Genomic DNA, 25,356 nt, shown 5'->3' with positions numbered 1-25,356 from the left:
CTCGGAGAGAGAAACCCTCATGGCCAACGGGTAACAGCTCTCTGAATTTACTCCATCCTATACTTATTCTAGCTATCACGCTCTCAGAGCATCCTCTCCCACTACTAATCTGGTCCCCTAGGTAGCAGAAATTATCTACTACTTCTAATGAGCCACCAGGACGTTTGAGAGAATCAATTTCCTCAGTCTCTAAAGTTTTTTATGGATCCTGTGCATCTTCCACATACGAAAACTATCTTCTCTGATAACCTTCCCATTAATCGACTGCACCTCGTGTGTCCATAGCTTACACTGGGTACACCGTATGTAGTATGTGTTTTGCTAGTTCGTGGGTAGGCTGCGCTTAAAGGCGTAAGAGAATATATTCTCTCGATGTATCTGGTGTTAAAAGACCTGGAAGTCATAGAACAAGCGCGATAACTTGCATCAGGCCCCATTCGGGAGAGATAGAGATCGATGTTTCGTCATTTTTTGTGATTTGTCAACACTGCATACCAGAACGAGGCCAGATGTAAGCTAAATCGCCTTCTATAACTACATGCAAAATGGTGTAAGAACCATCTGCTGGTATGTCCCAACGTTTCATACCGCGGAAAAAAAAGAATTCAAATATGATTTCAAACTGTTATAAACTAAAATTCCAGGCTCTTGAAAAATTTTTTTAAATTCTTTTTGTACGCAAATTTTGACGCCTAAATCCAGGATATGTCCTGAAAAATACGAGCAAGTTAAATTGGATGTCTTCATGTCATTCGGTCTGGAATTTACAATTTGCTACGCTCTCCCGCCACCCATATTTTTGTTGCTTTATTCCGCCTTTTCTTGTTTCTTTGTTTCCTTGGTAAGGTGGTTTTATCGATAATTTTATCATTTATACTTTTAACGCTTTTCTTTCCGTAAAAATGCTTGTAAATAAACAAAAGATTAAATTTACAAAAAAAAAAAAATCGAAATAAGCCCCAATAAGCTTTCACGTTGTAATTCTGATAGAACCGGAAGAGAGTCATCTCCCTGCAGGAGTTTGACGCTCTTCTGTAATCACATGCATACAGAAGAGCTCAACTTCATCAGTTTGTGTTGTGTTTGTTTATTGTTTACAGGTTAGTTCAGATTTCTACTTTCATTTTTATTATATATTATTAATTAACCTAAATATTTTTGCTATTTTGTTTACTTTAATTAATTTACCATTCACGATCCATTATTTAGACGTTGTCTAAGTAAACGAGATGCTTTTATTTTAAAATCGGGAATAATTTTTAGGTGGCGGGAAGAGGAAATTGTAACAGCAAAACGATCTGTAATATAATTAAAGAATGTTGTTAAATTTTTCAGACTTTTTCAAATTTTCTACATTGATGAGTTTTTCGTTATTTTTTGTAATCTGCTGAAAATTTGAAATACTTCAAGTGGTTGGAAGAAATTTAGCAGGGTCCTATTTTAATATTAGTATTTTTTGTGATGTGGACGAAATGATATTTTTATTTGATTTTGTAAGAAACTAAATATGACTCTACACGATGAGACATTGCACTTAATGTTTGAAAATATCTTGGCGAACAAAAGTACCGATGAAATAATCCTGCTGGTCTGATCAGCTACAACCTCCATAGCTTTGAGCTATTCTGGCTCTTTACTTTCTTTAGTTCACATAGCACCGAGGTCGGCTTTACCTTTTATCCTTTCATCCTTAAAATAAATACCAGTCTGATTACGATAGTATCAACAAACTTCTCCTATGGAATTGCTGGCCTTGTGCTTGAATTTGAAACAATTATTCCAGCTGGGCAGAACTGTGAGAGCGTCGGACGAAAATGCTTAGCGGTGTTTCTTTCGGCTCCTTTATGTTCTGAATTCAAATCACGCCGGGATCAATTTTGTTTTTCGTCCCTCCGGAGTCGATAAAATATATTATCAATCAGGTACTGTGATCGATGTAATCGACTTGCCCCCCACCTTCCCCTAAAATTACTGGTCCTGTGCCAACATTTAAGGCCATTATCTTTGTTATTTTACGAGCACTTGACGATAAAATACGGTAAGAATTCGGTAATGTTTCGTAAACAAGCTCCGGAACAAAACAAGATAGAAACGATATACTGAACTCCAAAAATATCTAGAAAAATTCTAAAGTATTGTTTTATTATTCATAAAAAAAAACACTACAAAACAGTAATTGACTTAGTTTAATTAGTCTTACTAATCACAGGCTCCCTCATTGTTTCAAAGTATTATTACACCATGTGTGGAGTCGCGGGATGTCTACAAGAATTACGAGGTGCAGTGTTTTATTGTTTATAAAATATATAGGCACCCCTTCGGTATTGGTCTAAAGAGTGTCTGAATGAGGAGACGACGTCATTCACCCTTTATTCTAATTTAGCCTCTTTATGTCATGAGGGATGGTTATGTGGGTGAATGATGTATACCAATATCAAAGGATTGCTGATATACATATAAAACTAATTTTATATATCATGAAGCAGTAATTAACTCATTTTAATTAATCTTAGTAGCTACTTCCATAAAATTTGTGACTTATTTGTAAATTGGGTGGATGTGTTATGTTGTTTCTATGCGATTCCTTTTTTGTACCTGAGGTTCTTGTTCAAGGGTTTAGTGGAACAAATCAAACCCAGTAGTTGTTTCTTAAAATCCGATATTGTGTCGGTCGCTTTTGCCAAGCCACTAAGTTGCTGAGATGTAAACAAACCAACATTGGTTGTCAAGCAATGGTGGGAGATAAACACAAAGACATATATATATGTGTATGTGACAAGATTCTTTCAGTTTCCATCTGCCAAATCGACTCATAAGGCTTCGATCAGCCAGGAGCTATAATTAGAGGACACTTACCCAAGGTGCTGCACAGGGGCACTGAATCTGAAACCATGTGGTTGAGAAACAAACTTCTTAGTCATACAGCCATGTCTGCATTTATATATATATATATATATATATATATAATATATAGAGATAGTTAGATAGATAATAGGCGCAGGAGTGGCTGTGTAGTAAGTAGCTTGCTTACCAATCACATGGTCCTGGGTTCAGTCCCACCTCGTGGCACCTTGGGCAAGTGTCTTCTACTATAGCCTCGGGCCGACCAAAGCCTTGTGTGTGGATTTGGTAGACGGAAACTGAAAGAAGCCTGTCGTATATATATGTATGTGTGTCTGTGTTTGTCCCCCCCACCATCGCTTGACAACCGATGCTGGTGTGTTTACGTTCTCGTAACTTAGCAATTTGGCAAAAAAGACCGATAGAATAAGTACTAGGCTTACAAAGAATAAGTCCTGGGGTCGATTTGCTCGACTAAAGGCGGTGCACCAGCATGGCTGCAGTCAAATGACTGAAACAAGTAAAAGAGTATAGATATATATATGTATGTTTGTGTGTACATACAAGTATGGTGATGCAAATGGGAAATAGAACTGAAAATGTGTGTATATGTATATTCTATTAATATTTAGTTGAAGCAATGAAGTTTGATAAGTGCCAACACACAGAACTCCCAGTCCTTGTCACTCTGTTGCTTCTGCTAAATATTAAATACTATACACACACATATGTATACACTTAGACTAGAGTTGGTACCAGGAAGGGTTTCAGGCCATAGAAAATTTACCCAAGTGGACGGTCAAAGTAACAATGATGACATTGTATAAACTGGTGGGGGTAGATCTGCATATTACCTTACGCTTACCTCTAAGTGTTTGCATTTTCTCCACTCTTTGACAGGTTTTGTTGCTGATCAAATATGTTAAATTTGTTGGGTGAATGTTGCTGAAACAACCATTGGTGACAGAAATTCTGATTCATCTGTGTAATATTGAACGGTCTGGGTAAGGTGAGTCAGCATGTTTGCATTATTTTTACAGTGAACTGACAGAATCATTAGCATGGCAAGCTGCCAGAAACGTTAGCACACCAAGCGAAATGCTTAGCGGTATTTCATCTGTCGTTACGTTCTGAGTTCAAATTCCGCTGAAGTCGACTTTGCCTTTCATCCTTTCGGGGTCAATAAATTAAGTACCAGTTACACACTGGGGTTGATGTAATCGACTTAATCTCCTTGTCTGTCCTTGTTTGTCCCCTCTGTGTTTAGCCCCTTGTGGGCAATAAAGAAATAAGAAACGTTAGCACGCCAGGCGGAATGCTTAGCAGCTTTTCATCTGTCTCTACGTTCTGAGTTTATATTCCGCCAAGGTCGACTTTGCTTTTCATCCTTTCAGGGTCGATAAACTAGATACCAGTTGCATACTGGGGTCGATCTAATTGACTGGCCCCCGCCCCAAAAATTTCGGGCCTTGTGCCTAGAGTAGAAAAAAAAAAGTCATTAGCATGCCAGGCAAAATGCTTAGCAGCATTTTGTCTGTCTTTATGTTCAGAGATCCTATTCTGCCAAGGTCAGCTTTGCCTTTCATCCTTTCGGGATCAGTGAAATAAGTACCAGTTGTGCACTTGGGTCAGTTTAATCGGCCAGCCCCTCCCCTTAAAATTTCATGACTTACAGCTATAGTAGAAAGGATTATTGTTACACTACCTTTTACTTGTTTCAGTCATTAAAACCCCAACCATGCTGGAGTACTGCCTTGAAGAATTTTCAGTCAAATGAATCAATCCCAGTACTTATGTTTAGTTAAGTCTGGTACTTTTTTCTATTACTCACTGTTGCCGACCCGCTACATTACTGGGACGTGAACTCATTAACACCAGTTGTGTAATGATAGCGGGGAGCGGGGACAGACATAGGCACAAAGACATACACACATAGATATATATCGTCCATCCAACCCATGCCAGCATATATATATAAATATATATATATATATATATATTACAGGCTTCTTTCTTGCCCAAGATGCCACGTAGTGGGACTGAGCCCAAAATCATATGCTTGAGAAGCAAGCCAACTACTACACAGCCATACCTGTGCCTATAAATATAACCTGCTAATATGACCTTTGACCTTGTTCATCTCACAGGAGTGGAGTGAGAAGTGTTGAACCAGTAGTGAAATGGATGTGGAGGCATAATGGTGTCAGTTTGTCATTTCATAGGAACTATACTGAGTGATGGATAATTTATAACATTTAGTGTATTCAAATAACATATAGTGTACCCAAAACCTATTTAATGTACTCAAACAAAATTGAATGTTCACAGAGATTCTACTAAACATTCAGTGCTTATTAACAGGATATAGTATAAACAGATAATAATTTTGAATAACATTTGTATGAGTAACCATGCAGCTCTGCTACTAGGACCTGCTCTCTCTCTCTGATCTCCTCAATCCCCAACTTTAAGCCAACCACTCCTTCCTCAGAGTTCAATGCAGGTTACTGTAATTTATACAGCTGGTTAACAGTAAGGTTTATTGGTCGGTAAGAGGACTTCTTGGTGCTTTATTGTGGGAGGTGTAGCTGCCAAACATCGTTGGCAACAACCTATTTGTATACATACAGGTACACCCAAAAATATTAGTACAGTAATACCTCACATTACAAGGACCCGCTTTACAAGACTCTGGGTTTACAAGTTTTATTTCTCAAGAACAAGATCCACATTTTGAATGTAGTGCAAAAGTTTCTACTACCATAACCAATGCTTCTGCATGTTACTGAGACATTTATAGAAAGTGAAAAAAAGCTTCTTCTAAGCAAACAACTCTAGACTTGTTTTTTGAAAAGAAATCAGCAAGTCTGTCTACAAGTGCTTGTGAATCGGCAATCACATCTATAAGTGATGGTGTGTGCAAGTCTAGTGCAAGTGACAGTGATTCAGAAAACAATTATGATGGTAATATTTTTTATTATAAACGATCTTGATATTCTTTTTACTTTCTATAAAATATTCTTTACATTCTACTGTTGTTTTATTGCCATTTATTTACAAGTATCATAAATTTTATAGGTAAAATATTTTTCTGAGAACAAATTTCGATTTATAACATTGCTACTATGCAAAATTATTGCTCTGCTTTACAAGTGGTCTCCAGGAACAAATTAACTCATATATTAGGCATTACTGTATATCTCTCTACATATATATGTATGTATGTGTATATAAGAAGGATGCTTGGCCACAGGCTATAGTAGAAGACATTTGTCCAAGGTGTCATGCAGTGGGACTGAACCTAGAAGCATGTGGCTGGGAAGCAAACCTCTTGCCACACAGCCACACAAGTGTATTTTTCTTTCCTTTTTTTTTTATTGTGCATACTGGGTTTGAATAAAGGCATTGAGCCAATGCCCCTTGCAGACTGTCCAAGACTGTTTAAACTATTGCAGGTCCATACCTGCAGGAAGAGCATTAGCATAAAGGAGATTCCAGTTGAGGCGAGGGTTAATTTGGGGTGGGAAAGAAGGACTGGGCATAGTTAGGGAAAATGAATGGTGGAGGGGTACAGGGCCAGCCAGCTTTGAAAAAACAGTGGATAGAGCTTGTCTGTGGGCCAAAGAGAAGTTAGACTCAGTTCAATTGTGATGGAGTGCCATCAGCCCTTTTCTTGATGTGATCCGGGATGTCTGAGTACAGTAGAAGCCCTGTCCCTGATGAAAGTGTAGTACACCATTGTGGATTTCCCTTGAACCTTACAGAGTGTCAGCAAATGTTGGAGTGGAGCTGGGGATGAAATAGCTTCTGAAGAGGCTTAATAAGACTGAAATATGTCCAGCATTGTTGCCATAGCTACCAAAACTCTCATCCTCATCCCATCACCCCCATTCCTGCATATCTCTGTTTAATTTAATCAACTGGAATATTAGAGTTCTCTCCCATACTCTTTCTGAAAGTAATTTTTATTAATTTTTTAATGACTACATCTCAGTTATTTCTTCAATTGTTTAATAATAATTTATTTTCAGCTCATCACATCTAAGTATGGCTGCCTATTATTATTATAAGGAGAAAGGGCTCTATACCCCTTTCTTATTTTTTCTGACCAGGCTCCTGTGGTTTTATGGGTTTTTCCACGTGTAACCTTTCCTTTTTCAAAGCGCCTCCCCCTTTGGGAGTTCTACTTATTTATTTATCTATTTATTCGTTATATCTTTCTCCGTTTTCTTCCTCTGTTTAGACGAACTTTCCTACCTTTTCGGACAAAACCTTTTGTAACCTTCGTCCTGTCTTTGTCCTTATATGTCTTTAATTGATATTAGCCCTTGTGGCCAATAAAACGAATTAATTATTATTATTATTATTTTTAAATGGCAAGCTGGTAGAATCATTGGCACTTAAGACAAAATGCTTAGCAGTATTTCTTCTGACCCATTGTGTCCTGAGGTCAAATGCCTCTGAGGTTAACCTCTGCCTTTTGTCTTTCCATGGTTGATGAAATAAGTGCCAGTTGAGCACTGGGGTCGATGTGATTAGCAGGCCCCAGTGCCATGTAAAAATGCCTGTACTGGTTCCATGTCAAAGCACCCACTTTGTGAAGTGGTTGGTGTTAGCCATAGAAACCATGGCAAAACAGACAACTGGAGCCTGAGCAGCTCTTCAGCCGGCCAGCTCCTGTTCGACTGACCAACCCATGCCAGTATGGTGAATAGATGTTAAAAGATGATGATGATGATTTGTAAGAGAGAAATAGATAAACAGAGAGTCGGTTACGGTTTAACCTTTGTTTAAACTGGATACAATCTAGTTTTAGGGAGTGACTGTTAATGTCTGCCCTGTTTGTTAGTGTCAATGACATAGAGTCATGTATTGTGGGTGTGCTAAGTACATACTACACACCCATCAAAGATAATAAATTCATCATAAATATTAAACTCGCTCAAGAATATAATCATATAGGTGCAGGAGTGGCTGTGTGGTAAGTAGCTTGCTTACCAACCACATGGTTCTGAATTCAGTCCCACTGCGTGGCACCTTGGGCAAGTGTCTTCTACTATAGCCTCGGGCCGACCAAAGCCTTGTGAGTGGATTTGGTAGACGGAAAATGAAAGAAGCCCGTCGTATATATGTATATATATATATATGTATGTATGTATGTGTGTGACTGTGTTTGTCCCCCCCCCCAAATCGCTTCACAACCGGTGCTGGTGTGTTTACGTCCCCGTAACTTAGCGGTTCGGCAAAAGACACCGATAGAATAAGTACTAGGCTTCCAAAGAATAAGTCCTGGGGTCGATTTGCTCGACTAAAGGCGGTGCTCCAGCATGGCCGCAGTCAAATGACTGAAACAAGTAAAATAGTATTATTATTATTGAGGTTCGTTAACATTCTGAGTTCAAATTCTGCCGTGTTTAACCTTGCTGTTCAACCTTCCAGTGACGATTAAAGTAGGCTGTCACTCCACTACTTGGCTATATTTAATGCATTAATCCCTCCCGCCAAATTTCTGGTCTTCTGCCTTTGTTACAAACAGATATTTTCGCGGCGCATCGTTTGCATATTCACTGCTTAACCGTCTTAAAAAAACGAACACAATTAACAATCTACACCTGTTCACAGCTAGGTAGACTGGAGCATTTCAAGGTTTAGTATCTTGATTTGTAGAGAAATTGCTCTACTGCTGACATCAGAAAATTATCAATATCCTAGTTAGGACGTTGACCCAAGCAGCCATTCGCGCTCAAATTAATGTTTCGAAATCAATATAGGGTTATGGATCCAAGGGAAGTAACTCTGGTAGTTTTATGAAAAGTCATTTCTAAAGATAGTACGTTGTTATCTCCCTTGGACTACTGTCTCGTCGTTCATTTTAATATCTCTTTTATTTCTTCTGTGAGATTTAATGTTTTAATGAAGGCGCATGGCTCAGTAGTTAGAGCGTCAGTTTCACAACCGTGGGCGACTGCTGGTCTTCCATAAGACAACCTTGCCACCTTGCCTGGACTTGTACCTCGGAGGGTAACTTTCTAGGTGCAATCCCATGGTCATTCATGATCGAAGGGGGTCTTTTCCTTTACCTTAATGTTTATTATAATTCTTTTGATACCGAAATTCCGCTGGCTATGCTGCCTATTCATAATGATGGCTTTAATAAACCACATACCCAGTGAAACTTTGAAATTTCCTATCTGTACAATCGAGAAGTTAGCTTCCCAATCATGTGAACTTGGATTTATAGCCCCACTGTGTAGTGTCTTGAGCAAGTGTTTTCACTACGGAATTCTGGTCTAAGCGTCCCAGCTAACCCTGTAACAATTTTTAGAAAATTTTTCCGGATTTGTGTTCTACACACGAGAATTCACACGATTATGAAAAAAGGAAAAACAAATTTTTTTATGTGATTTAAGGGTGATTTAGCTGTTATTTTTAGTACGTCTCACGACCACCTGGTACCTTCCTCGTTTCTTTATCACTGTGACATGTATTGATGTTTTTCAATATTCTTCTCCCAAACAACACATTTAGTGGAATGATGATGCACCCAAGGGTGGTCCATTGCTGGCATTTAAGCAAAAAATTCAGACTATCCATATTTTTTTTTTTTTTTTTTTTGTCATAATCGTATGAATTTTCGGGTGTAGAACACAAATTTTCAAAAAATTTTCTGAAAATTCCGAAAAATAAAAACATTTTAAGGGGTTGATTATATGGGGTGCTTAAACCAGAATTCTGCCATGTTTTCAACTATACCCATAAGTCAACCAAAATCTCCTAAGTTGATTTGATGGGCAAAAACTGAATGGAGGCCATCATGTATGCATGTACTCTTTTACTTGCTTCACTCATTTGACTGTGGCCATGCTGGAGCACCGCCTTTAGTCGAGCAAATCGACCCCAGGACTTATTCTTTGGAAGCCTAGTACTTATTCTATCGGTGTCTTTTGCTGAACCGCTAAGTTACGGGTACGTAAACACACCAGCATCAGTTGTCAAGCAATGTTGGGGGGACAAACACAGAGACAGAAACATATAAACATATATACGACGGGCTTCTTTCAGTTTCCGTCTACCAAATCCACTCACAAGGCTTTGGTCAGCCCGAGGCTATAGTAGAAGACACTTGCCCAAGGTGCCACGCAGTGGGACTGAACCCAGAACCATGTGGTTCGTAAGCAAGCTACTTACCACACAGCCACTCCTACACCTGTATGTATATATTTGTGTGGTATTCTGCATTTATCCCACCACTGCTTGACAACTGGTGTTGGTTTGTTTATGTCGCCATAACATAGTGATCCGGCAGAAGAAAGTGAGAGGATAAGATCATACTTTAAAAAAAAAAGGAACTGAAGTTGATTTGTTGTCCTGAAGCCTTCAAGATGGTGCTCCAGCATGGCCACATTTCAGTGACTGAAATAGATAAAAGATGTTTGTTCATGTGTGTACGCGGTCTTAGATACACCATTGTTTCATATACATTCAACACACACACACACGTTTTTAAATATAGAACGAGAAAAATACCTTTATGCATGTGATCAAGATGGATCATTCACTCTGTTGTTACTCTTGGTTTCTTTATTTTAATTATTTTCTTTCATTTCGCTCAGCCTCAACAGGCACAAAGTGCGAGAAACACACACAAAATATTATAGGTGTCTGCTCAAATGTTGTGTAGGAGATAAAAAGGAAAAGTACTGCCATATTAGATTAGTGTTAGAGTGGTTTTCCTTCATCTCGAGTGTTGTAGTGTAGCCAATAATGTAAGGGTGTGTAGCTTCTAACAACAGTAAGTTACAACTAACAATTCTACTTGAAATAGATAACAAACTGTGGGTTACTACATCAGATAAGAGGTGATTCGTTGCTATTGGTGCTGGTGACAGCAGACGACCACTGTCATTTGACAGTGAAGATTCAAATGTTCAGTCAACTGAATAAATATGTAAATGACTGAGTATTCCACAAACACATGTACTCTTCAAATAACTCTGGAGTAGCTCTCTTATCTTACCATGTGGTTGCTTCTCAATCACATGGTCCCAGGTTCAGTCCCACTGCATTGCACTTTAGGCAAGTGTCTTCTATGAAGAGTACCTGTTTTCAGTAGTCACATTATCAAAATATAATTGTCTCATCAAAGAACACCAATTAAAAACGGAATGAGAAATAAACAGCGCCAGTGCAATATTGTTTTTTGTTAGAATAGGATGCAATTTCAGGCAAGGATATTAACAGAGTTACTGCCCTTTGAACGTAATGGAAACAAACATTTGACGCTATGCTGATTCAGTGTGTTAGTTGTCTACGTGCATAAATATGAGCGTTCCTATACGTTTTGTGTATTCATAGCTTTTATTATCTGTTGTAGGCAGTTTGATTATCAATGACTATGCCTCGAAATTTCGTCTACCAGGTGCAAGGTTTTTTTGTTTTTTTTTTTATAGAAGACTACCACTTGTTACTGTCACCTTACTTGACAATAGCATGTTCGCTGTAAACAAGAGTCAGTATCATGGAAGGTGTCATCTTTATTTCCAGTCTGCCTTAAAAACATGTCTGGTCATGGGAAAATATTGATAGGAAGTATCAGAATTGGGCATGGACAGCAAGGAGAGAGAGAGAGAGAGACAGAGACAGAGACAGAAAGCTGAAAATGGCTCAGGGATGATAGATAAAGCAGTAGATGATGAGTAAAAGCAGAGGAGGGAGGAAGATATAGAGATACATAAGGGTGGATAGCTGTGTGGATGTGCAGGTATAGCTGTGTGGTTGAGAAGTTTCCTTCTGAAATGCATGATTTCAGGTTCAATCCCACTGCATTTCCCCCTGGGCAAGTGTCTTGTACTATTGCCTCAGGCCAATCAAAGTCTTCTGAGATGATTTGGAAGATTGAAACCAAAAGAAGCTCATTGTGTGTGTGTGTATGTGCATATATATGCTTTATATATATACATAAACTATATATATATGTATGTATGAGAGATATATAAACATATATATATATATATATAGATATAGATATATATATATATATATATATATATATAAAGGCGGCGAGCTGGCAGAAATGTTGGCATGCTGGGCGGAATGCTCAGCGGTATTTCGTCTGCCGTTATGTTCTGAGTTCAAATTCTGCCGAGGTCGACTTTGCCTTTCATCCTTTCGTGGTCGATAAATTAAGTACCAGTTACACACTGGGATCGATGTAATTGACTTAACCCCTTTGTCTGTCCTTGTTTGTCCCCTCTGTGTTTAGACCTTGTGGGCAATAAAGAAATAAGATATATAAACATATATATACAAATATAATCATCATTGTGTGTGTGTAATAATGGCTTCTTGACAGTGTCATTTCCTTGCAGTCCACCATAAGAGCAAGTCTTGACATGTGTCATCTTCATAAACAACAAGTTCATTCAGCCTGTGTTGTTTGTTTCCAGTCCTCTGCATAATACGAGTCTGGGCTGTTTGGTCAGTGGACTGGAAAACTATTACCTCACTTGTTTCCAAGTGGTGGTTGATGAAAGCAAGGGTCATCCAGCTGCAAAAAAAAAAAAAAAAAAGAAGTATCTACCTCAATGTAGTCATCTGACCAATGCAAGCATTGAAAAGTGGATCTTAAAATGATGATGGTGTGTGTGTGTATGTCATGAAGCTTGCTTCCCAACCACATGCTTCTGGGTTCAGTCCCATCGCATAGCAACTTGGGCAAGTGCCTTCTACCATTGCCTTGGGCCAACCAAAGCCTTGTGAATGGATTTAGTAGATAGAAACTCAAAGAAGCCCGTCATATATATGTGTGTGTATCTTTGTGTCTGTTTGTTCCCCATAACCATTTGACAACCGGTGTTGGTGTGTTTACATCCCCATAACTTAGCAGTTCAGTAAAATAAACTGATAGAATAAGTTCTAGGCTCAACAGTAAGTCCTGTTCTTGATTTATTTGACTAAAATGATTAAAACCCTTCAATACACCTATATGATTATGTTCACCCGAGTGTGAATTACAATTAAACAGCAAAAGTAGTCTATGGTGTTAAATAGAGTGGAACAACATTATTTATTCAAAGTTAAGTGTGTATGTGTCAGTTCTGGAGGTTTCTGGTCCTTTTTCCTTCTATTCAGTTACTAGTTCAGTCCTCAGCCAATATAGATTTAACCCTTCAGCCAGCCATATCTGGCCAAAATATTCTGCCTGTTTTATGGTCAAACTCGTCAGACCTGGACTCTCACACCAACCCTACAACACCATTCCAAAATTTAACAATTAGCTCATCAAAATCTCAAACATACAAAATAATGCATGATTACAAAATACAAAATAATGCATGATTAATTCAAAACAATGTGAATTAAAAAAAAAAGCATTACTTTTGAGAAAATAATGTGACTACTAAAGGCTTAATTTAGTTATATATTTCTATATTGTTAAATTAATTTTAATTTTCTCCCACTGGCTGAAGCTAGGATGTGTGTGTGTGTGTGTGTGTAGGTACAGGTGTGGCTGTATGGTTAAGGAGTTTGCTTCCTAACTTCGTGGTTTCGGGTTCAATCCCACTGCATAGCACCCTGTGCAAGTGTCTTCTATTGCAGACCTGGATGGAACAGGTTATTCTGTTGTTCAAACAACTGATTCCTTGTCACTGAACAAGAGAGAGGCCAACTACCACTAACATCACCATCACCACCCACCTGTCCATGCCAACGTGGTCTTGTCTCTTGCATGCAACAACTATCTCTAATGCTTGCCATTTCTATCCCCAACTTATGTCTTTATTGCCCACAAGGGGCTAAACACAGAGGGGACAAACAAGGACAGACAAACGGATTAAGTCGATTACATCGACTCCAGTGCGTAACTGGTACTTAATTTATCAATCCCGAAAGGATGCAAGGCAAAGTCGACCTCAGCGGAATTTGAACTCAGAACGTAGCGGCAGACGAAATACCACTAAGCATTTCGCCCAGCGTGTTAATGTTTCTGCCAGCTCCCCAACTGCCATCGTTCACACACATCACTCATCTATCTATATTATCTGTACAGTTTTCTCCTCTTGCACACTACATCTGATTTCCTTTTGTATTGCAGTCTTTCTCTCAGCTCATTTGTACTTCATTGTTCATTCACACCAACATTACATACCATTTTTCCAGCATACAAATCAATGTAGTACACAATGTAAACATTCAGGCACAAGCTCTACCTCTACCTTTCCTAATCGTGCTGCATTTCACATGGAATTTTTGGTTTGAAAAATTCAACTTGTATGCCAGAAATACAAGGTGACGAGTTGGCAGAAACGTTAGCACGCCGGGCAAAATGTTTAGCGGTATTTCGTCTGCCGTTACGTTCTGAGTTCAAATTCCACCGAGGTCGACTTTGCCTTTCATCCTTTCGGGGTCGATAAATTAAGTACCAGTTACGCACTGGGTCGATGTAATCGACTTAATCCCTTTGGCTGTCCTTGTTTGTCCCCTCTATGTTTAGCCCCTTGTGGGCAATAAAAAAAAAAAAGAAATACAAGCTCATCATATATCTATCTCTGTGTGTGTGTGAGAGAGAGAGAGAGAGAGAATGTTTACAGCCTATGTAGGCCATGCTTTCCTCATTTCTTTCCATCCTGTGCACATCCTCCACATTGAATGCCACTCTTTTGCTATTATTCAACTCCACGTTATACACCGAAGCATCATGCATTGCCCTTTACTCAGAAGAAAGAGACCCCTTAGTTCCCTGAATTTTTTTTCCACCCTGTTCTTACTCTGGCTACTGTGCTTTCTGAGCTTCCACCTCCCAGCAGTTAATTAGGTAACCTGGATACTGCTGATAATTAAGTTACCTAGGTAACCACCATTATATAGGTCACCCATGGTGACTTCTGTATTTTTGGGGGGAAAAAAACATTTTGTTATTGTTCTTATTTCTAACTATTCCTGCTCATCTGCTATGTATGAAATTTTCATTATCTGTCAGGCTACCTGCAATTCCATTATACATCTTAAGTCGCAATTTTGTGGCCTAAAGCCAACCAAAGCCTTGTGAGTGGATTTGGTAGATGGAAACTGAAAGAAACACGTCATTTATATATATATATATATATATCTGTGTCTCTGCATTTCTCCCACACCACTGCTTGACAACTGGTGTTGGTGTGTTTACATCCTCATAAATTAGCAGTTCAGCAAAAGAGGTCAATAGAATAAGTACCAGGTTTTAAAACCATGAGTCTTGGGGTTGATTTGTTCAATTAAAACCCTTCAAGACGGTGTAAATATATATGTGTGTATATATATATATATATATATATATATATATAGTGTGCTTGAGAAGATCTATTGAGTCAAGTAAAATCAAAAGTCAAAAGCAAATCAAGATTGGAATCAAAATGGAAATTGTAGTTGTAGCCGTTGCCAGTGCCGCTTGACTGGCACCCATACCAGTGGCACATAATCGGTACCATTCAAGCGTGGGACGATGACAGTGCTGCCTGACTGGCTCCCCATGCCAGTAACATGCAAAATGCACCATCCAAACGTGATTGATGCCAGTCCTCCACCCACCCCTGACTGGCTCCCATGCCGGTGGCACGTAAAAAGCACCCACTACACTCTTGGAGTGGTTGGCATTAGGAAGAGCATCCAGCTGTAGAAACCTTGCCAGATCAGATTGGAGCCCAGCGCAGCCTACTGGCTTGCCAGTTCCCCAATCAAATCGTCCAACCCATGGCAGAGTGGAAAACGGACATTAAACGATGATGATGATATATAGATATATATATATATATATATATATATATAAAGAGAGAGAGAGAGAGATGTGGCTAAGAAGCTTGTTTCCGAACCACACGGTTCCAGGTTCAGTCTCACTGCATGATACCTCTGGTCAGTGTCTTCTACTATAGCCTCAGGTTGACCAAAGCTTTGTGAGTGAATTTGATAGACAGAAACTGAAAGAAGCACTTGTCATATTCATGTGTTTGTGTGTCTTTGTGTCTGTGTTTTCCCTTCAACACTTTGTTTACATCCCAGTAACTTAGTGGTTCAGCAAAAAGAGACTAGTAGAATAAATACCAGGCTTAAAAAAAAATTTTTTCTTGGGGTCAATTCAATCAACTAAAAAGTTCCTCAATCAAGGTGGTGCCCCAGCATGGCAGCAATCTAATGACTGAAACAGATAAAAGATATATATATGGAACATATATATATATATATATATATATATATATATATATATATATATATATATTTTGTAGGTGAAGGCATGGCTGTGTGATCAAGAAGTTCCCTTCTCAGTCATGTGATTTTGGGTTCAATCCTATGTAGCATCTTGGGAAATCATGTTCTACAATCCCACCAAACCAACTGAAGCCTGTGAGACATTTTCGTAGACAGAAACTGATAGAAGCCCATCATGTGTGTGTGTGTGTGTATTTATGGTGAACTCTGACTACAAATGATGATGTTGCCATTTGTGGCTGGGCTGCAACCCGTGATATTTTTGATGACATTTCCTGTACCAACAAATCATCTGCTAGTTCTGTACTTACAGATTTCTCCAGAATAAATAAAATTTCTTTACTTGTAATGTAGGTAAGGTTTGTCAACAGGAAGAGCATCTGGTTGTAAAAATCTTGCCTTAATTACCTATTGCTTAAACTATGCTAATATGAATTAACACACACTAGCATCAAATGAAATGGACAAATAAATTTTTTTATATATATATATATATATATATATATATATATATATATATAGGTAAATTGAAAATTAGAGGTAATACTTGACAATTGTAAGCACCTGTGTATTCCAGCTAGTGGTTGCGGTGAAGGAATAAATTGTAAATCCAAAAGAAAAAAATGACAACAAAACTACAAAGGATTCCGCGGTACACTTGTTTCAAGCTCTACATGTGTATAATATAATATAACATAATATAATATGTGTATAATCTACAATGTAAAGCTATCTTCAGCCGCAAAAATTATCTCTCTCCCAGGAAATTATACCATCTCGACGTTGAAGTAAGAAGAAATGTGTGATGTAAGAGGTGAAGATCCTTTCGGTATTTTGTATAGTACTATATCTGGTATAATTCTCCACCTGGACATAATCTCTCCGGTCCTTCGAATCGTCGCAAGGTATGGAAGGTTTTCGAAGGACCGGAGAGATTATGTCCGGGTGGAGAATTATACCAGATATAGTACTATACAAAATACCGAAAGGATCTTCACCTCTTACATCACACATTTCTTCTTACTTCAACGTCGAGATGGTATAATTTCCTGGGAGAGAGATAATTTTTGCGGCTGAAGATAGCTTTACATTGTAGATTATACACATATTATATTATGTTATATTATATTATACACATGTAGAGTTTGAAACACGTGTACCGCGGAATCCTTTGTAGTTTTGTTGTTATTTTTTTCTTTTGGATTTACAATTTATCACACAGCCATGCCATCACCTACAATATATATATATATATATATATATATATATATATTCTTCGAAACGCTTAGTTTAGAATAGGGGCAGCTGATGAAGGAAATGTTCTCTATGTGGCCTGTTTGTTTTCCGTGCTTTGTTTATTTTCTGTTTTTCATTTTGTCCATGTTTTTTTGTGACGTCCTGTACCCAGATATGCATCTATATATACATGTAGATGTAGGTATGTACATACATGTATGTATATATGCATATACTCACATATTATTTGTATTATATATATATATATATATATATATATATATATAGGCGCAGGCATGGCTGTGTGGTAAGAAGCTTGCTTCCCAACCACATGGTTCCGGTTTCAGTCCCACTGCATGCCACCTTGAGCGAGTGTCTTCTACAGCCTCAAGTCAACCAAAGCTTTGTGAGTGAATCTGGTTGACAGAAACTGAAAGAAGCCCATTGTATATATATATATATATATATGTATATATATATGTGTGTGTGTGTATGTATATATTTATTTATGTGTATGTCTTTCTATCTGTGTTTGTGTCCCACCACTGCTTGACAACTAGTGTTGGTGTATTTATGTCCCTGTAACTTAGCAGTTCATCTTCAGAGATCGATAGAATAAGTACCAGGCTTAAAAGCATAAAAAATAAAGTATTGGGATTGATTTATTTGACTAAAAATTCTCCAAGACTGCCCCAACATGGCTGCAGTCTAATGACTGAAACAAGTAAAAGATATATATATGTGTGTGTGTGTGTATATATATATATATATATATATACACACATATACGCTGTGTATGCACACACAGGCATTACTGTGTCATCAAGAAGTTTGCTTCTGAACCATGGGGCTTCGGGTTAAGTCTCACTGCATTGCACCTTGCAATGTGTCTTGTGTCTTGTGTTGTAGTCCAAAACAAACCAAAGTCTTGTGTGGCTTTGGTTGACATAAACTGAAAAAGAAGCCCATCATTTATGTGTGTGTGTGTGCGTCTACATCTGCATTGGCTTCCATGACACTCATCTTGTTCCTGAAGTGTTTTCCTGCCAATAAACTGCCCACTCGCTTCCTACCATTGAAGTTTTGTGAATTAAGAGGTCCTTTACTTAAAACACAATCAAGGTTTAGTGTCAAGAAGGGTATCAGGCTTGGGCTAGTGTTTTCCACTATAATCCTGGGCCAACTAAAGCCTTGTGCATGGATTTGGTAGACGGAAACTGAAAGAAGCCCATTGTACATAAATGTGAGTGTGTGTGTGTTAGTACCTCTTTGTCTTGATATTATGTAAAAGTGTAAGTGTCATAGAAACAAATGAGGGTTGGCAACAGGAAGTGCATCTAGCTAGAGAAAATCCACCCCAGAAATCCAACCCATGTGGACATGAAAAAGTGGACACATGCACACATGTAATCATATTGGGTTGCCAGATAAATTCATTTTCTCAACTTGGCACTCCATCAACCATTTGTCTGAAAAGAGGTAAAGAAATCTATTGAAATTTCCAAAATGATAAACAAAAGTTGTAAAGGAAGAATAGGGTTTCAAAAAAAAAATAAATAAAAACATATATCACCACAATAAAAGTATTTCTCATTTAAAGTGGAAGTTGTGGAAGTTGTGGAAGAGGGAGACCCAGGAATACATGGGACAAAGTATTGAAGGCTAATCTGAAAATGCCAAACTTTATGAAGATGACAGAGGAGCGAGATATGTGGTACATTACTGTACTAAAGAACACCCGCCCACCACAACGGAATTGAGATTCTAAAACCAAAGTGCCACATAAAAAGCATTGGTGTGGGTGCTGGTGTCACATAAAATAGCACTGGTGATGGTGCCACATAAAAAGTACCCACTACACTCTGTGGAACGGATAGCATTAGTAAGGACAACCAAGCTAAAACAAACTATGAAACCTGGTGTGGCCCCCTAGCCTTCCTTGTCAGTTCCCGTCAAGCTGTCCAACCCATACCAGAATGGAAAGCAGACATTAAGTGATGATGATGATTCAAGTATTTCAATTTCATTCCTTTATTTGGTAACTGAGAAAGCCAATCCTTGTACGACATTGACAGGAACAAAAATGGCAACTAAGAGCTGACAGAGGGTATGGCTGTTGTGTCTTGCATTCTTTACATTTTCACACACACACGCATAAAAATAACGGCATAAGAGCAATGACAAGTGGTGTGAATTTATATAAAAAACACATAAGAAGGTATATTAAATACCATACAAGATAATATCCTGATTTATTGACATATAGGCGCAGGAGTGGCTGTGTGGTAAGTAGCTAGCTTACCAACCACACGGTTCTGGGTGCAGTCCCACTGCGTGGCACCTTGGGCAAGTGTCTTCTACTATAGCCTCGGGCCGACCAAAGCCTTGTAAGTGGATTTGGTAGGCGGAAACTGAAAGAAGCCCATCGTATATATATATATATATATATATATGTGTGTGTGTAACTTAGCGGTTCGGCAAAAGAGACCGATAGAATAAATACTAGGCTTCCAAAGAATAAGTCCTGGGGTCGATTTGCTCGGCTAAAGGCGGTGCTCCAGCATGGCCACAGTCAAATGACTGAAACAAGTAAAAGAGTATATTCTCTGTTTCTAGAGAAGGTAAACTTGGTGGCAAATGCAACCATCACTGAATAAGAAAAGGAAATAATCTCAACATAATTGGCATTCCATTGGAGCAAGGTTCACCAAACTATGGCCCATGGACAAGATCTGGCCCACGAGGTCACTTCATCCAGCCCACTACCGCACTGTACCTTTTGTGTAAATACCTGCAATGAGAGTTCATTTGCCTTTGGTTTGGCATCAATGTTTGTAACAACTTATGTCTGTGAGCAAACATTCTCAAAAATGAAGTATGTGAAGTCAGCACATCAAATGAGGTTGACTGACAAACATTTTGAAAGCAATTCTCTTGGTTGGATGCAGCAATTCCAAAGTAAATATTGATATCTTAAAAGCCAAACACCAGTTTCACAAATCTCATCAACCCTTTTTGCTGCTTAGTTTGTGAGATCCAGATACGTGCACACTGGGTGTGATATAACTATCTTATTGCTAACGTCGCCTTCTTTGATAACTTTTTGGTAAATAAATATGTTGGCTGTCTTTATATTTTGTGTATTCACTGTGTTGTGTGGAGGCGCAATGGCCCAGTGGTTAGGGCAGCGGACTCGCGGTCATAGGATCGCGGTTTCGATTTCCAGACTGGGCGTTGTGAGTGTTTATTGAGCGAAAACACCTAAAGTTCCACGAGGCTCCGGCAGGGGATGGTGGCGAACCCTGCTGTACTCTTTCACCACAACTTTCTCTCACTCTTACTTCCTGTTTCTGTTGTGCCTGTAATTCAAAGGGCCAGCCTTGTCACACTGTGTCACGCTGAATATCCCCGAGAACTACATTAAGGGTACACTTGTCTGTGGAGTCCTGAGCCACTTGCACGTTAATTTCACGAGCAGGCTGCTCCGTTGATCGAATCAACTGGAACCCTCGACATCGTAAGCGACGGAGTGCCAACAAATTCACTGTGTTGTATTGAACAAAATAATTATGCGGCCTACGCTCGTTATTCTCTCAGTTATCTGTCCCGCCATGGCAAAATGTTTGGTGACTCCTGCATTAGAGAAAAGACAGTCTGTTTTATTAATCTATGAAGACGAGGGTGCATGCTTCTGTCTGAATAAGCATCATTAGCACAGCAATTGCCCTTCAACTCCAACAAACATGGCAGGCATGGCTGTGTGGTAAGAAGTTTGCTTCCCAACCACATGATTCCAGATTCATTCCCATTGCATAGTGCCTTGAACAAGTGTCCTATACTATAGCCATGACCTAACCAAAGCATTTGTGAGTGAATTTGGTAGAAATTGAAAGAAGCCTATCGTATAGATAGATAGATAGATACACGTGTGTGTGATTTTGTATATACATTTGTCCTCTACCACTGCTTGACAACCGGTGTTGGTTTATTTACGTTCCCGTAACTTAACGGTTCAGCAATAGAGAACCAACAGAATAAGTGCTTCTTGCTTGATGGGGTCATCATGCATAGAGCCGACCAGGTCCACCAGAACTCTCCAGCGCTTGCGGTCCTCTACCAGCCTCTCTACATCCTCTAAGGTGACGTTGAAGTACCAATTTTGAAGTATAAGTACTGGGGTCGATTTGTTCGACTAAACCCTTTAAGGCAGTACCATATCATAGCCACACTCGAAATCTTTTCTTGCACTCATGTTGCCCCCCACTTCTATTTTATAATAATACGTATTTGTCTACATAATATGTCGTGTGAGTAAGGTTGATCGTGAAGTGAATGTAAGTGTACACGTGCCAAATCTGTCTAGACAAATTTCTATTCCCCTTTCTGTCTCACTCTCTCTCTGACCTTATTTGACCTACCATATGCCAGACAATATGTCCTCGAACCCTTTGCCACCCGAAAACCGCAGACGCAGTAAATTCTTGTTTAACTCCTCCTGTTCTCGCCTAGTAACGACATATAGATTGATAGACACGCCTGCAAGTCACTGGAGAAGCTTGATACGCGCTTTTCTGTCTGTCTTTACCTCCTCCTTTCATCTTTCCCCCACTCTCTCTAATAATTTTTGTTTTAACGAATTCCAACTTAGCTGGTTGGAAGCTTTCGACGCCTCTCATTTAACCTGGGTAGCCCGAATTGAAGTCGAAGGAAGAAGGCATGCTGGAAGCTAAATAATCTTGTTGACGACATGACGGTTTTGCAATTTCTTGCTAAACATGCACAGATGATTTGTTTACAGCATAGCCATAACGTGGCAGTAACTGAATCCTTAAAAACCAGTCTTCGGTGACGTCCACATCCGCTAATAAGACTAAGAATGATTTTTTTAAACATTTCTAAAAAGGGCACAGTTGATTTAATTGATACTACTACTACTATTACTACCAATAATAGTAATAATGTTTTCTTTGTCTTTCTTCCTCTCTTGTCTCCCTTTTCTACCTCTTGTTTTTCCTTCTCACTCTCTTTCTCTTTTTTTACACACACCACACTCTCATTATACACTACTCGTTTATCCTTTTCCTTCATCTTGTTTCTCTTATACCATCTTTTTCTCTTTCCTCCCCTTCCTCGATTTCCTGTTTTCTATTGAAAATGTCTTGCACACTTTTTCACTTCTCCTTCACTATCTTTCTTCTCTTTTCTTTTTTTGCGATCCTCTCCCTTCTACTCTCGTTTAACTAATTCTTTATCATATTTCTTCTCTCTCTCCTTATTTTATTGCTTTTCTTTTCTATACCTTTCTACTCATCCTTCTACATTACTTCCGTCTAATTTTTCTTTTTACTCCCTCTTTCATTACTTACTGCATTTCTTTTCTCTGTAGTAGCCGCTACTCCGTACTACTACATTATTATCGTTTTTTTTTCTCCTCCTCCTCTCACTGCAACTGTAATTCCTCCTTTTGACGCTTTTTCTATCTCTTCCTCTCCCTTTCTATTGTAGATATCTTTACTTTTCTCTTTCCTACCTTTACTTTCCTCACTCTTACTACCCTACTTTATCTCACTCTCTCATTAATATAGCTGTATGCATGTACATACATACATACACATGTGCCTATATGTATGGGAAAGCAATCTATTTATTATTTTATTGTTACTTTTTCTCCTAATTTATACTCGCGCGCGCAAAAATATCGGATTCTACACGCTTAGTTGCTACATTCATTATATATATTGACCATTTTCATATTTATAAAAAAAATAACAAAAGCCACATCCAAACGTATACACGCCCTTCGTTAGGAGTCACGTTTTGAGAGTAAGAGAAAGAAAAAAATAGACGGTAGATGGTAATAGTTACTTTAAATGAACTCTCGTTTCATTCTTTTTGCTTCTGCCTGACTTATTATTTATTGTTGGTACTTTGTCCCAGGTCAGCCCTGATCCATCAGACCTTATCTAAAAGTATACCATGCACTCCGTCTTACTTTGTAAAACAATAATGTGCGATTTGGCTGCATTTTCTAGCAGGTTTACCGGGTTGATAGAGATCTCGCCTTCCTTTTCTTCACTAACCTACCATTAATACTTAAATCACGTTATTGCTCTGTTGCTTTTTGCATTGTGAGTAAAAATATTTCCGAATATTTTGTGCGACTTTTGATATCGTGATGGGCGGGTGGCCCAAAGAGGGTTTTACTGGGGTGGGGGGATTTGTTATTTAAAACTTCAACACCTGGTCGAAGACGAGACCTGCTGCATAGTCGCACTGCATACCAGAAATAGCGGCTAAATCTCCTTCAAATCACACCCTAACGTCTTATTTTAAGAAGAAAAAAATAATGCCAAAACCACACTGCAGCACCTCTTATTGTGGTTATTCCAGCTATTAGAAATAGCAGCCAGACGGTCTTGAGGGAAAAAAAACTGATGGACAAATTCAATGTAATTCAAGATATGTCTGAAGGAGAAAAAAAGACAGGATAGTTACATACAGACCGACTTTTATCAGGTTTTCTTAATCAGGTTTGATGTGGGGGGTAAATATCTTACTTGCCATGCATAGAACAAACCTCTTACTTATCCTCACATTCCTAATCCCCCCCTCTTGTCTCTCTCGCCCTGTTATATTCTTATCTCGCCCTCTCCCCCTAATCCTCTCTTGTTCCTCTTTCTTCAAGCTATTCTTCTCCCGCCCCACTTTCTCTCTTCCTCCTTATATTCCCTCCCCTTCTCTTTCTTTCTCTCTTCTCTCCTCCCCCCTCTTCAACAAGAAACCAACGTGGTCGTTCTATCCGATCGAAATAGCAGAGCAAATCTTTAATTCATTCCCAACCATCTTTCAAAACAAAATTGGCAACACACTGGAAAACGCAGTCCCAGATATACTGTCCGTCTTGTAAAATGGGATGGCCACGGCTGGAGCGTTTTCAACCAGAGTGAAATAATGAGGCTGGCGTCAAATGGCAACAACCACTACGGATCGCATTAAATTGCGTCCAACCACTTTGAAGTATTTCAAATTTTCTTCACTGATGTAACTTCTTTATTAAATTCTAGAAAAAAAAAACAGTCGGATGAAAATTTGAAATACTTCAAGAGGTTTTAACAAGATCCACCACTGCATTAAGTGTCTCCGTCATACCTAGACAAGAAGAAGCCAGTCTACTTTTATGATATTCTACTTCCAAACACTAATCTCCATCTGTCCTACCATCATCAAAACTGTTTGTCATGTCACACAACTACAAAGACATCCGCTCTACCACACATGCACACGTTATTCGTTCCATACCTTTCTCTGTCTTCCTCTTACCACTACCTCTCTCTCATATTTCTGTCTTTCTCTCACCACTACATCCCCCTCTCATATTCCTCTTACACACCACTCTCCGTCTTTTTCTATCGCCTTATCTCTTACCATGTCTTATAGCTACCTCCCACTTGTCCTCAAACCGGAATTTTATATTTCTTTTCTCTCTCTCTCTCGTTCTCTTTCTCTGTCACATCAACACCACTCTCCACTTCACACAATAACCTCTTTCTGTCTATCTCTTCCCTCCTCTCTTTCCCTACTAAACTCTCTTCCCCCTCTCTATTATATTAGCCTTTCACTCTTACTGAGATTACAATCTCACACCCAAGACGACATTTCATCCCAATCTATTTTTTTCTTCTCTTTCCTTCTTCATATAATCAAGACTAGAAAATCGACATACACATGTTCTCTCTATTACTATCCTTTCTCTTTTCCCCAACCAACTTCTGTCGCTTCTTGTCTCTTTCTTTCTCTAATTACAACCTGGCGATTGTCTCTTTCTCTCTCATTGATCGACATAACTACTTATGGGTGTCCCCCCCTTCATTTCATAGACACACTCAATGTGGTATCTGTATGTATGAATGTTATATATATACATGCGTTCCACCCATGCCACTACTGGTGATATCATCACATTAAGAATTTATCCACAGATGATATGAACAGTAGTGACATCTAACTTCAAATTTCAGTGTTTGAATGTTTCATATA

General features: G+C 38.7%; 1 protein-coding gene and 1 long non-coding RNA gene across 7 annotated transcripts in view; one reads left to right on the top strand and one right to left on the bottom strand.

Annotated features, from left to right (window-relative positions):
* The first annotated feature begins 458 nt into the window (after positions 1–458).
* Positions 459–25,356, top strand: part of LOC106881986 (paired amphipathic helix protein Sin3a) — a 163,094-nt gene continuing 138,196 nt past the window's right edge. For 3 of the 6 annotated variants that reach the window (XM_089366089.1, XM_089366082.1, XM_089366078.1), the window contains exons 1-2: positions 459–841; positions 3,742–3,845. The gene's annotated coding sequence lies outside the window, so the exon portion shown is untranslated. Of the gene's footprint in view, positions 842–1,046; positions 1,101–3,741; positions 3,846–25,356 lie in introns of those variants that run through there. The other 3 variants (XM_089366087.1, XM_089366080.1, XM_089366076.1) reach the window with 1 other exon arrangement.
* On the bottom strand, positions 17,964–24,486 carry LOC128249801 (uncharacterized). Its single transcript, XR_008265918.2, has 2 exons — positions 23,819–24,486; positions 17,964–18,788 (listed from the first exon to the last, which is right to left on the bottom strand). It is a non-coding gene; the product is annotated as an uncharacterized LOC128249801 (long non-coding RNA).

The sequence above is a fragment of the Octopus bimaculoides genome, chromosome 18 (genome assembly GCF_046866305.1).
Source record: "Octopus bimaculoides isolate indiv1 chromosome 18, ASM4686630v1, whole genome shotgun sequence".
Classification (NCBI taxonomy): Eukaryota; Metazoa; Mollusca; class Cephalopoda; order Octopoda; family Octopodidae; genus Octopus; species Octopus bimaculoides.
Note: the sequence above shows the minus strand (reverse complement) of the source record. Positions and strands in the feature narration are given on the sequence as shown.